Consider the following 16,454-nt stretch of genomic DNA (forward strand, 5'->3'; position numbering starts at 1 on the left):
AGTGGTCTTGTTTCATGTGTGATAAGGGCACAGATGGCCCTTTTTCTGCTCCCCAAAACCCACCCAAAGGAGGCGGCTCCTTGGGGCCCCCCTGCAGACATCTCATTTCTAGTGGGGGCTTCGATTTGGAGTTATCTATCCTGAAAACTCTGGGTTATTATATAGGGTAAAATCTTACCCTGTTCATTGCCACAAGTTGTTAGACTATTCACAAATGGGTGTCCTTAAAATTAAGAATAGAGGAATGATTTTCATGCGTATTTGTCAAAAGAAGCTCTTGCCTTATTAGTGTGAGAATTCACATTAGACCAAAACAAGGTTTGTTGTCAGTATCCATGGAAACCTATAAAGGAGTTACAAAGATAAAGCTTTAATGCCCAACATAAAGCCCAAGACAGTTTTCCTGCTTTATTTCATAACCTTACCCTGATCTAAGGAAGATGGTCAAGGGTACCTGCTTAGAGAAAACTACACAGTAACAACAGTAATTTAGATAAAACCGCTAAACTCACTAACTGGGGTCCAGAGTCAGAGAAATGTTCCCTCCAGAATCTCTCTCTAGTAAGAGCTTATTCCTGGCGACGCATTCTGGATGGCTCTGATGTTGTCTAGAGATCTTAGGAGGTAGCCCTGCATGGAACAAGACAAAGAATAAGGTATTGGTGGCCGCTGAGAGCAACTTCCTGCCAGGAACAAGACGTGTGCTGACATTCTCTTAAGTCCAGGAAGGGAAGTCCCAGACCCAGGGAAGCTAACGCTCCAATCCCTAGGCTAATTCTTGGTCTGGTTTGGGATCCCTGAATGGCAGCTCTATTCCCACAAGTCCCCAAGCTCCTGCCTGACCCATGGTAAGCTCTCTATACCTCAGAGTCTAGGAAGACACTCTTGAGGGTGGGTGTCCAGGCCTGGCTGACAATTGGTAGCTGTTTTTCTACCAGAGTTTCTATCCCTGCAACACCTACGCCCAGCCCCACCTACTGTAGAAAGATGTGTTGGGTAGAATTGATGCTATTTGGGAGGTAAATCAAGCACCGTGACCCGGGAAAGTGAGCTGAGATGGCTGCTGGTTTCAGACTTTGGTTATTCAAAGGGTCCCTACTTTGTCTCCCCAACCACTGGAGAAGAAGAATCTTTTGTGAAGGCCAGCCTATGCCAGTCACTGTGGGGGACTGGAGGATGACATATCCTATGGGCTAAGAGAAGACATTGTTTATCCACAAGAAATATTTACCTTCAATTGTTTACTTGAGGATCTGTAGCTATCTGGAACAGAAACGTTATCTAGTTTCCCATTTTGTCTTGACACCAAACACAGATTGCCCCCAAATGCCTGAATTTTCATGTAGAGTCAACAACCTCTCAGACCTCCACACTGGCCTCTTCGTAGCCAAAGAAGCTTCTCTAAAATTCTAATGAGAGACCCAGAGAAAGAGGCTGCCACGCTCCCTGGGGGAAACAAAAAAGAAGAAGGGCCAGAGGTCAGCTGCATTTGGATTTTTTTCTTTATTTCCATTACTCAGAACAGCCAGTGGTGACAGCCATCCCTTGGCTCCCAGGCAGTGAGGGACAAATGCTCTTCCTTGACCCAAAGCCATGGCAAAGGAATAACAGCAGGGTCATCAGAGCCTGACTCCTGGGATCCTCCTTACACAGAAACCACAAACTAGGATAACGTCTTCAGGAGCAGAGGCAGAGCCTGGGAGCTGCAAGGAGGTGCCAGCTGTGCTGGGGCAGCCAGTATGACCACCCCGCGCCTCGGAGCACACAGGCCTGTGCACCCCTGACTGGATGGGCAGAAGACGCTCCACCAGCCGCAGCTGGAGCGTCTGCGGGCCAAGAGCGCTGCTCGACGCCCGTGTCTAGAATGTCACCAGAGCTTCCTTCTCTGTGTCCTGGACCAGGTTCAGGGCTCCCGAGGAAGCTGCGGTTTGGTGCGAACAGACTGCGCAGGGAGGGCTGGGCGGCTGCTCCCGCCGCGGACGCGGACCACGCCCTCCTGGACGCGAACACGCCCCCATTTCCCGGGGCCCTCGGAGACACGCCTGGCCCTGCAGCCAAACAGCAGGAAGGCAGATTTGTACGAGTAAGTACAAGGTCCTGGAATTCTCGCCCGGTTGCCACACACTGTATGGAGAATAATTGGGGGGAGGGGGGGGAGATTGTGCAACTGCCCGAGAAGCCGGGGCGTGCAGCGAGGGCTTTCCAAGTTCTCAAGTTCTCATCACAGGGGTCCAGGAAACTTGGGACAAAGCCGGACGCCACCTTCGAGTGTCATCGATGCCTTTCTCCAACAGGGAGGCAGTATGGCTCTGCGGAAAGTTGAAGAGTCAGGGTCCAGGCTGGGCCGACCGGAATGACGGTTGGCGAGGGGACCACGCCTTCAGCCCCAGGCGGCGGCAAGCAGCAGCGGTGGCAGCAGCCCCGCCTGGCAGTGCCTAATGAAGCACAGGGCAGTACCCAAAGCCCCCGGGCTGGACGCACAACAGGTCTCTCCCCCTGAGGGAGGGGGTGAACCTGGGGGAAGCCCCACCCAGAGACTGACAATCCCTCCCGCACCCTATGGGACCTAAGCCTAAGCAGCTGGGCTACATACTCAGCCCCAAAGAACCCCCATGGGTGGGTCCATCCCGGGGGGCCCAGTGAGTCACTTCCCCAGGCCCGGAGGCCTTAGTGGAAGGTGCCTCCCTCTCCGGCAAAGCATCCTTTGTTCTACTGCTGGCTTCACTTCACAACCTCTCCCTCCTCTGCTTTGCAAACTCAGGTCCCTCGGGGGTTAAGGGCACCAGCTGTGAGCAGCACAGAGTGGGCAAATGCATGCCGCCTCCAGAGTGCTCTGGCACTGCAGAGTCTGAAACTGGCTCTCTTGCTTCCTCTGTCCCCTGCCTTTCAGGACCCTGGCTCTCCCCCTTCTCCAGATGTCTGGGGAAGCCCCACCTCCTCACACAGGTTGTGGGTGTGCAGCCTCCTGGGGAGTGCTGATCCTGGATGTGCACCAGGAGGGAGGGTGGTTTGAATGTGCTCACCCTGGCCGGCACCGCCCGGAGCTGCTGGACTGGCCTCAACACTAATCTTGCATCAGGGAGAAGTTTCCAGAAATCACCACTCACTCTCCCTCCCTTAGGCCTCCCCCAGTTCCCATGCCCTGGTGGAGGAACCTTGTGGAAGCCCAGCCCAGGGAAGGGAATCCATCAAGCCACCTCCCGACACAGCCTCTCCTTTTGCCTTCCAGCTGCCACATGGGCAGCTCAGTAGAGTCAAAGTCTGGGAGCTGATGAGGTGAGCAGCCGGCGAATCTCACATGTGTGGTGAGCACTGGCCTGTAGACCACTGCATTCTTGTTTTGAAGAGTAGAAGACTAATTAAAAGAAGAAAAAAAAAAAAAAACTTGCATGCATAAAGAGATCCTCAAAATTAAAAAAAAGGGGGGGGCTGTCCTAAAAACAGGAAAGATGAAGTCCATTATGGAGCATCATTTGACAACATATATTTACCTTTCCATAAATATTTTTTGAATGTCTACAATCTACTGGCACTTGTAAGACCTGTGGCCCAAAAGAGGGCTTACTAGAGGCCAGGCTCTGAGCCATGTATGTCACCTGTGTCATCAGCTCATCAAGTCCTTACACTTATCCCCAACCCCTCCCCACCCATGGGGAAAGAGCAATTAACGTTCTCTTACACAGAAAAGGAAGGTGTAAATTCCCTCCCAAAGGAGGGGCAGAAGAACAGCCCCAACAGGCTCCAGAGCTTATGCTTCTGCCATTCAAAACAAAGGCCAGTGCATTGGTTTCCTATGTGGCTGTGACAATAACCACAGACTCAATGGCTTAATACAACTCTAAATTTGAGATGATACATTTTTCATCTTATAGTTCTAGAGGGTAGAAGTCTGAAATGGGTCTCACCGGACTAAAATCAGAGTCAACAGAGCTGTGTCCCTTCCTGGTGACCCCAGGGGAGAATCTGTTTTCTGTTTCCAGCTTCAAGAGGCTACCTACATTCCTTGGCTTGTGGCCCCTTCTTCCAGCCTCAATTCCAGCAATGTGGCATCTCTGATTGTGTCTCTTCTGGACTCTTATAATTATACTGGGCTTACTTGGATAATCCAGGGTGATCTTCCTATCTTAAGGTCAACTGACTAACCTTAATTCCATTTGCAACCTTAATGTCCCTGTGTCATGTAACCTAATATGTTCACAGATTCCCAGGTTTAGGATATGGGCGTGGATGGGGGAATTTTTCTGCCTGGTAGCAACTTTACTCAAAAAAATCTTAATTGAACACATGCTGTGTTTCAAGCACTGGTCTAGGTGCTGCTAAGACTACAACGAAAAAAAATTTCTGACCATGTACATCTTATATCTTGTGGAGGGAGATACAACTAAAGAAATGAGTGAACTGTATCATGGGCCAGATGTTGATAAGAGCTAAAGAGGAAAATAAAGCAGGAAGAGGGGCAGGAGGACTTGTGAATTATTATTTTGGACTGTGTGCTGGACATCTACCCTCATGCCCTGCCCTGTTCCTGGAGCTGACTTCAGAAGCAGCATGAAGGGGTTCCCTTATCCTCTGGCTTCCTGTTGGATGTGGCTGATGGGAAGCCTCTTTAGAAGACTGAAGAATAGAAAGCAAATGAGGTTAGCAATTTTCATCTCCCCTCCCAAGGCCTCAGCCCCTGTTGGAGGCTTTTACCCACAGAGCCCACCTGGCTCGGAGAACACCTCTCTTTCTTCACCCCTTCAGGCCTCAGGATGGTAACTATGGCTGGCTGCACCAGCCCTGAGGGGCACTCATTACCCCTTCTGCCCACACCTTTGTAAATAGTACGTTATTAAAGTCTCCTTGGATTGTCCAAATTGGAGGTTACCAAGAAGGCCTCAGAGTAACAGTTAGATAAAACCCCAAAGAAGGTAAGGCAAGAAGCATGCAGGTGCCTGGTAGTGGGAGAGTGTTTAGGGCAGAGGTAGGTGCCCTGAGGTAAAAGCACCCACAATGTGTTTGAGAGACAGCATGAAGCAGGTTTATGTGGCTGGAGTGAATGAGGAGCAGGGGAATGACAGGAGATGAGGTCACAGGGGTGCCTGGGCTAGGGGACATCAGATCATGTAGGGTCTTTGAAGAAAATGCTGCCAGTGTCCCACCTATCCTTCAACACTCCCCTTCGGGCACCCATAGACCCATGGCTTCCTACTGTCCCTGCAACTCCCAGTCTGAGAGTCCTTTTTGGGCAGGTGTCCCTTGTGCATGGGGAAGACCAAGAAGTTAACAGCCCTGGGAGTAGCTGTCAATCAATATGAAGGTGAAAAAATACCCAATGTCTTGCCTCTTGCATTTGAAAATTACAACACATGCTCAAGGCAGTCTCTCAGATGTCCCCAGTGGGGTTGAGCTCCAGTTGCCCACATGGTAACACCCCTGTGGGCATATCCTGTGTTGACTTCTTTCCTTTCCCTGTTTCATTTCTGTTTCTCACTCCATACCCCCAGGAATCACCTCTCTAATGAACTACTATTTTTTTTTTATGACATTCTGTCAGGTGACCCATGATTTCTATTTGTCCTGTAACTGCTTTTGTTTTAATTGCATCCTCCCAGGTGTTCATGTGGTGGAAGACTTGGTTTTCAGGATGGCAGTATTGGGGGAGATGGAATTTTTAAGAGACCAGGCCTAGTGTGAGGCCCTTGGGTCACTGGGGGCATAACTCAGAAGGGGTTAGGCAGCTCTCTTGGAACTCTTGAGTTCTCCTAAGAAGGCTGTTGTAAAGGAGCAAGCCTGGCCCCATCCAATAGCTGCTCCTGGTCAGGATGTAATCACTTGTTCCTGCATGCACTTCTGTCACTGCCAGCTGTACCATGAAGTGATGCAGCCAGGTGGCAGTGCCTGGGCTGTGTGATTTGAACTTTTAGCCTCCAAAACTATGAGCTACATAAATTTCTTTTTTTTTTTTTTTTTGTCACAAGTGATCTATGTCAGGTATTGTGTTATAGTGATGAAAAGCTAGCTAATCCACTGGTGATATTCACTTTGATCACTAGACTAAGGTTCTGTCTACCAGCCTTTTCCATAAACTTAATTCTTTTGTCTTAGTAATTATTAAGTTTTTCATGGGTATTTACCTTGAAGCTATGTAAGTACCCCATTCCTCATCAACTTTCCCATCTATTCATTTATCTGTTCATCGGTGAATTCTTATTCATTAATTTCTTTTCTTTCCACTGGGTTGTAAACTGCTATTTTCATTATTTACTTTTGGTACTTCAGTTGTCCCAGAGTTGGCCGGTGGGAACCCCTTTCTTGTTGCCTTCCATGTTTTCTTAATATGTCCTCGTCCTTTTTTTTCTTTTTTTTTTTTAGTATTTCCTTCCCTGGCACAAGCTATTTCAAGCTCATTTTACTTTCCCCCCAAAGTCAGCTCCTCCTACAAAGAACTCTGGTTCCTTTTGCTGGAGAACAGTGTTTAGAAGCCAAGAGAAGGAACTAGGTGTGCTCATTGCTGTTGGGGTGTCTGTTCTCCCTGGCCCCCTCACTGGAAACCACTAGGGAATATCCATGTATGTGTACACACGTATGGCCTTGTGATTTGATGCATATTTGTTTCTACATTGCTTTGCTTTTAGAAAATCATGAATTGTCACCAATACTAACCTAACACCACGCATCTCAGTGCGTCGTTCTCCTTTTCCTATTTGTATCTCTCCAGCAGTGAAAGATATGCTCTCATATCCTTCAAATAGCCCACTGCTGCCCTCCCCCCATCGTTGACTCCAACACCTTCCTCACCCTGCTCCAGCTTACACATGGTCTCCATCACAGCACTAGGCAGAGGCCTCCCTACCCTCACCCTGCATGGAGCTGCTCTCCTAGAAAGGTATCCTTCTCACCTCTCAGGCTGCAAACTACCCTGGACCACTGCAGCAACCTCCCCTGCTCAGCCCCACTAATAAACTCTGAATGGTTCAAAAGAGAAAGAAGAAACTTGACAAAACATCAAACATGAAGAAGAGGGGCTATGGCTGTGGCTCAGTGGCAGAGCGCTTGCCTAGCATGCGTGAGGCACTGGGTTCGATCCTCAGAAACACATAAAAATAAATAAATAAAATAAAGGTATTGTGTCCATTTACAATGAAAAAATATTTAAAAAACGTAAAGAACAGGTTAACAAATCATATACACTGTATAGCTACAGTTTATATTTAAAAAAAAAAAAAGTACAGGCCAGGGGAGTAGCTCAGTGGTAGAATGGGTGGTAAGCATGAGTGAGGCCCTAGGTCTAATCACCAGCACCAAAACCAATTTTTAAATTTCGATTTTAATTGACGCATAGTCATCGTACATATTTGTGGGGTACAGTGTGATATTTCAATACGTGTTACAATGTATAATGATCAGATCAGGGTAATTGGCATGTCTATCAGCACAGATATTCCTCATTTATGTGTCAGGAACATTCAAAATCCTCTTGGCTCACTTTTTTGAAATATACAATTAATTGTTGTTGACGATAGCTCTCCTCCTGTGCTGTAGAACTTTAGAAGTCACTACTCGTATTCAGCTACACCCCTGTACCCAGTAACCATCTTCTCTCCATATCCCTTTCTCCACACACTTCCATTTAAAAATTTTACGTGGAAAATAAGACTGTGGGAATTATACTAAAATTCTAATTGCTGTTCTTGTGAGTTAAAATTTTGAGGTCTCTTTCCTTTCCCCCATTTTTCAAGTTATCTGTAATATAGTATTTTTCAGTTAATATACATATATATCAAAGGGATATCAAATCATCTCAAGCAGTATGCAGGGTGCTCAGGATTTATGCTATTGTTCCAAGAAGGTAATCATAATTTTAACAGAAGACCTGGAGAAGAGCAGGTCTATTCAAAACAAATGTGGATCAGAATGCAAATGTCTTGTGAAAGTCAAAAAATAGAACCTGAGTTCTGGTTCTGGAACAAAATGGTACTTTTTCTTGCAACTCCCTATGCTATCAGGCCTAATATTAAGGCTCAGTGTCATGAGCTATCTTGCACCTGGCAAAAGCAGGAGGGCCTTGAATAGCCTAACTGCAAGTTCCCCTCCTCGTTCTGCTCCCACTTATAAGGTTCTCTAGCCAAACAACCCTCCTCATTAGAGGGTCCAGGAGCAGTTCCTCTTTATCCTTGAGTATTGGGTTTTGGGAAGATGTTCCCTTAGGGACTAGGCAGCATCTTCCCTCTGGTACTACAAAGCCTTCTCCCACAGCCCCTGCCGTTCATTTGGTTCCATGTGCAACTCCCATGGGATCTTATGTGGCATGTGGTGTCCTCCTGCCCCAGGCTATGAGGATATATGACTATTTAAAATGCTGCTGATCTCATCTGTCCCATTTCAACAGTCATGTATCCAACCATCCCACAAACCTTGGACAGAAATCCCTCCCTCCTCAGTGGATGAAGAGGAGGTAATTGGGCTTTTGGGCTGGGAATGTAGCTCAGTGGTAGAGTGCTTGCCTAGCATGGATGAGGCCCTGGGTTCAATCTCTAGAACCACCAAAATCAATAGCAACAATACAAAACACTGTCCTCTAACTACAACTAAGTACCCTGGGAGTTGTTTAACAGACAATGATTAAAAGAGTCTTCAAGTTGGAAAGAAGATAGATAAACTAGGGACCTCAGGATTTGAGGAATGACAATGTAGCAAGTTCTTTGAGGTTCCTTTGTTAACTCCCATATTGCTGGACATAGTGATACATACCTGTAATTCTAATGCTTCAGGAGGCTGAGAAAGGAGGATTACAAGTTCAAGTCTATCCTGGGCAACTTAGTAAGACCATGTCTCAAAACAAATTTTTAAAAAATGGATTGGGGATGTAGCTCAGTGGTAAAGTGTCCCTGGCTTCAATCTCCAGTAACACCCCCCGACACACGCACACACGGAAAAGAAAAATCTACTCTTTCTGAGATATGGACAATGATCAAGTAAAGGAAAGGCTTAAAAGAGACCTAGTGGAGAGCTCCACTGTCCCTCTACAACAGAAACCCTGGCACATGGGCTGATTCACATGTTGCAGCTGTCAATCAAAGGAGTTGTCCGGCTGGTTCACCTGTAGGGACAGCACCAGCTTAGTTCTGTGTTTATCTGGCCTTCATCTGGTGGCATAAAAAGACCCAGGCCAAGTAGCTTCTGTACCCCACCCTGCCACAAAACTTTCATCAAAAGAATGTGGTTCACACAACAGGCAAATACAGGGGAAGTGCCTATTGCACCAAGTAGATATCACCAAGAGACCAAGTAGTCACCCCAGCAGCACTAGTATTAACCAGTCCAGAACCACACTGAAAATATTTTGATAACCAAACTGTCACTGGGACTAATGCCTACAAGTATATGACAGAAACTATATACTAAACCTAAACAGAGCAACTGCTTGCTAAAACAGATTTAAATAGTATCAAGAGGATCCAAACATGATAATCAAAATATTCAGTATATAATTAAAATCACCCACATATCAAATAATCACAATTTCAGTGAGAAAAGACAACTGATAACCAATACTTATATGAATCCAATGTTGGAATTACCCAACAAGAATTTTAAGCAGCACCACCAAAATGCTTCACCACTTACAAATTCTCTTGAAACAAATGGAAAAAATAGCAAAAAAGAACCAAAAGAAATTATAAAACAGAAAAATATGATAACTGAAATAAAAATAAAACTCCCTAGATAAATTCAAAAGCAGAATAAAGAAAACAGAAAATGGAAGCAATGAATGTGAAGACAGAGTGATAGAATTTACTCAACCTGAACAACAGGAAGAATAGCCTGAAAATAGAGCTCAAGTGTTCTGTTGAATGCTCACAAGAGATAGCATTCAGATAATCAGAATCTCAGGATAGAAGAAAGAAGGTGAGGTTGAAAAAGAAGAAAGAAATAGTAAATAGAAAAAAAAAAGAAAAGAAATAGTTTTTTTCAATAAGGAGAAAAAAGAAAATCTACAGTATAACAGTCATATAGTAATGAAACCTCCCAGAGTTCAGTAGCCTGATGCATGAGAGGTACCTGACAATGAACTTCAAGCCTCCAGCAGGCGTAGATCGGAGCTACGGCTTCCAGGATTATCCAAGATGGCTGCTCTGGCTTCCAAATGTCTTGGCAAATGGGGAGCTGCAGCTCAGGGTGTGGCTGTGGTCAGGCAGGGGTCCTGGAGGTTGGGTGTGTTTGGTGTGGTTGTGGGATCCTGGAAGCCAGTTGCAATCAGCTGGTCTGGGGTCCTGGTGATAGGGTGCAGTCAGTTGGTCTGGGGGTCCTGGCGGCAGGGAGCAGTTAGTCAATGTGAGGGCCCCAGAGGCAGGGAGTGATCGGTAGGGCTGAGGGATCCTGGAGATGGGGCTCAGTCAGTCCGGCCAGGGGTCCTACGGGGCCTGGCTGTTGTCTCAAAATAGCGGCAACCACGTGTAATCAAACCTGCAGGGAATGTAACAGTGAACTTCCAGGCAACAGCAGGCAGCTGGTGCTCCACTGGCGGCGATCAGTTTGCTGACTGTTGTCGGACGATCAGGAGGTGAACTTCGTGTGTTGGGTGATGGATAGGTGTAAGGCAGGCGATGGACAGGCAAGAGGCAGGCAAATGGCAGATGATAGGCGCCTGACAGTGAGCAATCAAGAAACAGATATCCTCTGCTTGAAACTGGAGTTACAGAGCGACAAGGAACCAAGAAATAGTTTTTTAAAAAACCCACATCAAAATGTATCATCTGAATTAAACTTATAAAAACTAAAAACAAGGGGAAAAATCTTTAAAATAGCCTGAAAGAAACAGTGTGTTACCTCTTAAGAACACCAATTCAAATGACAACAGATTTCTCATTTGAAACCATGGAGGCCATGAGGAAGTGGTATAATAATTTTCAAGTGCTAAAAGAAAAGAACTACCAAATGTAAATCCTCTATCCTTCAGGGTTAAAGGGAAATAAAGTCACTCTCAGACCATGGAAAACTCAGAGAATTTGTTGCTAACAGGTGTATCCTTAGAGGAGGCCCTCCAAACAGAAAGAAAATGGTAACAAAAGAAGAAATGAAAGAAAAACAATGAAACAGGTAAAATTGGAAGCAAATATGATAGACCCTCCTTTACCCCAGGAGTTCCTTTAATCATATTTTGTGATTAAAGCAGAAGTTATAATACCATCTAGGGGGTTCAACGTATAGATGTATAGAATAGAAAACATTTAAGCAAGTATGCTTAAAAATTGAGGCTAGTAAAATGATCTAAATGGAAGTATGGTTAATACACTCTGCTGAGATGATCCAGTGTTGACAGTCATAGGCTCTGATAAGTTAGAGGGGTATAATAATACCTAGGGCAACCACTAGGAAAACTACTCAAAGCAATATACTAAAAAGAAAGATGTCATACGGAAATCTAAATGGAGGTCTAAAGGTGTTCGAATAGAACAGCCCACAGGAAGGCAAGAAAAAAAAGAACCAGAGGGAGGAGAATCAGAGGTAACAAGCAGAAGACAAATAATAAAATGGTAGATTTGAGTTCTAACATAATAAAAACTTTCAAATACATGCTTTATTCACACATTACAAGGCAGAGATTAGCAGAAAATGTACAAAAACACAACCTAAGTATATGGCATCTACAAGTCACTTCAAACATGATGACATAAGTTAGGTTGAAAGTAAATGGATGGAGAAAGATACATCATACAGGAATTAATTTTTAAAATACAGGAGTAGTTATATTAATATCAGATAAAGTAGACTTAAGAGCACAGAAAATCACTATGCACGAAGAAGGATAGTACTTAATGGTAAAAGGATCGATACTGCCTTTATCAAGAAGATCCAGCAAGCCTTAATGTGTGTGTACCAAACAACAGATGCTTAAAATACAAGAAGTAAAAACTGATGAAGATGAAAGGAGAAATTGACAAACCCACAACTATAGTTGAGGATTTCAATGCTGTACCCTCAGTAACTGATTTGAGTACTAGACAAAATACCAGCAAGGTTATACTATATAAGAAATAAACAAAACCAGGCTGGGTGTGGTGTTGCATGTTAGTAATCCCAGTGACTAGGGAGGCAGAGGCAAAAGGATCACAAGTTCGAGGCTAGCTTCAGCAACTTAGCAAAGTTCTAAGCAATTTGCTGAGACCCTATCTCAAAATAAAAATAAAAAAGGGCTGGGGACATAGCTCAGTGATAAAGTACCCCTGGGTTCAATCCCCAGTACCAAAAAGAAAAGAAAAAAGAAAACCATCAACCAGCAGGATCTAACTGACATTCACAGAATAGTCCACCTAACAACCACAGAATATATGTGATTTTCAAATGCCCAAGACACATTTACCAAGACAGACCATATCCTGCACCATAAACCTTAATGCTATTGCTTGTCTCCCAAAGTTTCATCTGTTGGAAGCTTGATCCCTAGAATAATGGTGTTAAGGTGATGGAATCTTGAAGAGGTGTGGCACAGTGGAAAGTGACTAGGTCAGGAATAAGTTAATGCTGTCTTTTGGGAGTGGGGTATGTCTCATAAGAGCGAATTAGCTCTCTGAAGTGTAGGTTGTTACACTGGCTAGGTCACCCCACATGCATGACCTCTGCATGTGGTCATTCCCTCTGCCTCTTTACCATGTTGTGAGGCAGCCAGGGACACCTCACAAAGATGCCACATCTGTGCCATTTGGACCCTCCAGCCACCAGATTCATGATCCAAAACAAGCCTCTTCACTTCATAAATTAGCCAGCCTCTGGTATTTTGTTATAGTAACAGAAAATGGTTTATGACACTTAACAAACTAAAAATTATTAAAATCATGCAGAGTATGTTCTCTTTCCAGAATGGAATCTAACTAGAAATCACAAACAGGAAAATTTCCAAACACCTTGAATTTAATCAACATACTTTTAAATAATTCATGGGTCGAAGAGGAAGTCTCCAAGGAACTTAGAAATTGCCTATCACTGAGTGAAAATGAAAATGCAAACTGTCAAAACTTGTGAGATACAACTAAAGAAGAGATAATGTCAAAATACACTCCACTGTCATGTATATCTAAAAAGAACAAATAAAATTTAAAAAAGAAGAGATAAGAGGAAAAGTCATAGCATTAAATGCTTATGTTAGGAAAAAATGGAAAGTTTCAAGTCATTCATCTAAAATCCCACCTCAAGAACTTAGAAGAGTAAATTACACCCAAAAAAAGTAGAATAAAAAACACAACAAATGTAAGAGCAGAAACCAACAAAATGGGAAAAACAGACAAAATTAAATAAAAATCTACTTATTCAAAAAAATCAATAAAATTCTAGTAAGATTGACAAAGACAGGAAAGAAGACAAGCATGATCATAGGTTGCCAAAGGAACTTATCAAGAACCTGTCTCTAAAAATATTTTTTTATAATTTTTAAGTGATCTTGGGATGTGGCTCAGTGGATAAGTGCTCCTGGTTCAATCCCTGGTACAAAAAAGAAGGAGGAGGAGGAGGAAAATCTTAGGTTCATATTAATTGATTCAGAATAAACATTTGGCAAAATTCAACACCCATTTATGATAATAATTTTTGGTATGTTAGGAATAGAGAGAAACTTTTTCAGTCATGCATGTTTAGAAATTCTGCAGCTTATATGATAATTTTTTTGAGATTGGGTCTCACTATGTTATTCAAACTGGCCTCAAACATGCAATCCTCCCACCTTGGCTTCCTGAGTAACTGAGTGACAGGCATGCACCACTCTACCTGTCTTGCTTTACAGTTGATAGTAAAAGACTCAGTGATTTTCCCTCCTGTGTCAAATCTAAGAATGTCCACTTTTACTGCTCCTATTCAACATAGTATTGGAAGTTCTAAGCACAGCACTAAGACAAATAAAAGAAAGAAAAAGGCATGCAATGGAATGGAAGACAATAAACCTGTCTCTATTTGCAGAAGGCATGTTGTATACAAGGAAGATACCAAATACCAAGAAACTCCTAAAACTAGTGGAGAAAAAAAAAAGTTCAGTGAGTTCACTAAGGTCGCAGGATATACAAAACTCAATTGCCTTTCTATGTACTGAAGAACAAACAAGAGGAAACAAAAATTAAAAACACAATACTATTTACAGTTTCCCCAAAGAAAAAGAAATACCTATGTGTAAATCTAACAAAACATGTAAAGGATCTATATGATGAAAATTACAAAATGCTGATGAAAGAATTAAAAGAAAACCTAAATATTTGGAGAGGCATACTATGTTCATGGATTGGAAACTTAACACAGGAAGAATGTCAAGACTGGGTAAAACAATCTGTAAGTTTAATGCAATTTTAATAAAAGATTCTCAGCAAGAGAGGGCTGGGACTGTGGCTCAGGGGCAGAGTGCTTGCCTAGCATGTGTGAGGCACTGGGTTCAATCTTTAGCACCACATAAAAATAAGCAAATAAAAGCATTCGGTCCATCTACAACTTTACAAAAAAAAATTTTTTTTTAAATATTTTTTGGTTGATATAATAAGTTTATTCTAAAATTTATATGAAAAGACACAGGTCTAACTTGACCAAACCTTGTTTTTCAGTGCTGGTAATGCTAGGCAAGCACTCCTACTCTGCAATTAAAATGATCTATTGCTACCCACAATAACTTTGATGAAATTATTTTGAGAAAGAAAAACACTCTCTATAGGATAATACTGCATGATTCCATTTATGTAACATTTATGAAACAATGTAATTATAGAGATTGAGAATAGATTAGTGGTTGCCAGGCTTCATATGGGCTGGGTGGAGTGGGGAGAATGTGTATAAAGGGGCATGCGAGGCAGTGTTGTGGGGATGGTACAGTTAAGTATCTTGATTGGGGTGATGGTTACACAAAGCTATATGTGTGATAAGTTGCACAGGGCTACACATGCATGCATGCACACACACCCACACATGAGAGCATGGGTGTGTTAATCAGCTTTTCATCATGTCATCCAAGTGCCTGGCAAAAACAACTTAGAGAAAGAAAAGTTTCAGTTTCAGAGGTTCAATCCATTATCAGCTGATTCCATTGCTCTGGGTCTAAGGTGAGACAGAACATCATGGCAGAAAGGTGGGGTGAAGAAGCTCATGGTGGCCAGGAGAGTGGGGGGAGGTGTATAGGAAAGATGAGCCATCATTCTGGAGCATGTTCTAGTGACCCACTTCCTCCAACCACACCCCACCTGCCTACAAGTACCACCCAGTAACTGCATTCAAATAGGAAGGGCTGATTAGGTTACAACTCTCATAATCCAAACATTTACCTCTGAATATTTCAGCATTAACACAGGAATTCTGGGGGAACACCTCATATCCAAACCATACTAATGGTAACTAATAAAATCTGTAGATGGTACCAACTTTCACTTCCTAGTGTTGATTTTTCATAATCATTATGTAAGAAGTTCCAACGGGGAGAAATAGAATAAAGCATCTATAGGACCTTCCTGTACATTTCTTTTCAATTTCCTGTGAATCTATACATTTCAAAATAAACAGTTTTAAAAAATAAAACTTGAGACTTTGAATCCAAGTTCCTAATCTCTGGGAAGCCCATCTTTGTTCTGAAAGGGGTTCTGTTTTATCCTGTTCCCTTTGCATAGTGCCCCTGACACTTACTGGTGCTCAATAAATATTTTCCCAATGATAATATGAAGGAATAAAGACATTGGGGGGGGCGGGTCCTTGGAGCATGGTGGCGGGGGGTCCTTGGAGCACACAGCATTCCCAGGCTGTGTTGTCTGATGTGTTGGCCTGAATGTTTGTCCACACCAGGACTCATGTAAAAAAGCTCCAAGTTTGGCAGAGAGCTGGACTTGCTGCAGCAATGCACACAGGCAAACGATACCGAGCAGGAGTCTTTAGCATAATCAGTCCAGGTCGGGAGGTAAGAGGAGCACACAGCTAATGTGCTGGAGCTGTGGAGGGTTCAGATCTCATTTTCCTAGAGGGCACGTGGGAGAAAGACTGCTGGGGAAGTGCACGAGAAATCAGGTGAAGGCAAAGACCCAAATGCAAGCAAGAGAGGTATTTGGAGTGTGGTGGGCAGTGAGGGGGACAAGAGAGGAGGCAGGAAGGCAGGTCTAGTGGGATCTGTCTGTCACCACACAACCATCAGAAAGCTGCAGCCCTGGTGGGTGGGGCTGTTGGCACTGCTCAGCGTTCCAGCAGTTGCCAACATTGCTAGATGGGGCTGCCTCCTGGCTTCCAGTTCCCACCTTCTACGCCCAGGGCTCGTGCCCATCTGTAAGCTGGCAGGGGAGGCCTATTTCACAATCCCTCTCTCTTTTTCTTCCTCAATGGAGCATCACTTTTCTTTTTTTTTTTTTTCTTTTTCTCAGTTACATCATGAGATCTCCAAAGTATAGCGATCAATGCAAGGTGATATCGAGGAGGTGGGATGAGGGTCTGAGTGGACATTTCTCATGGGCCCGGTACACCATACC

This window comes from Sciurus carolinensis, chromosome 16 (assembly GCF_902686445.1).
Source record: "Sciurus carolinensis chromosome 16, mSciCar1.2, whole genome shotgun sequence".
NCBI classification, from domain to species: domain Eukaryota; kingdom Metazoa; phylum Chordata; class Mammalia; order Rodentia; family Sciuridae; genus Sciurus; species Sciurus carolinensis.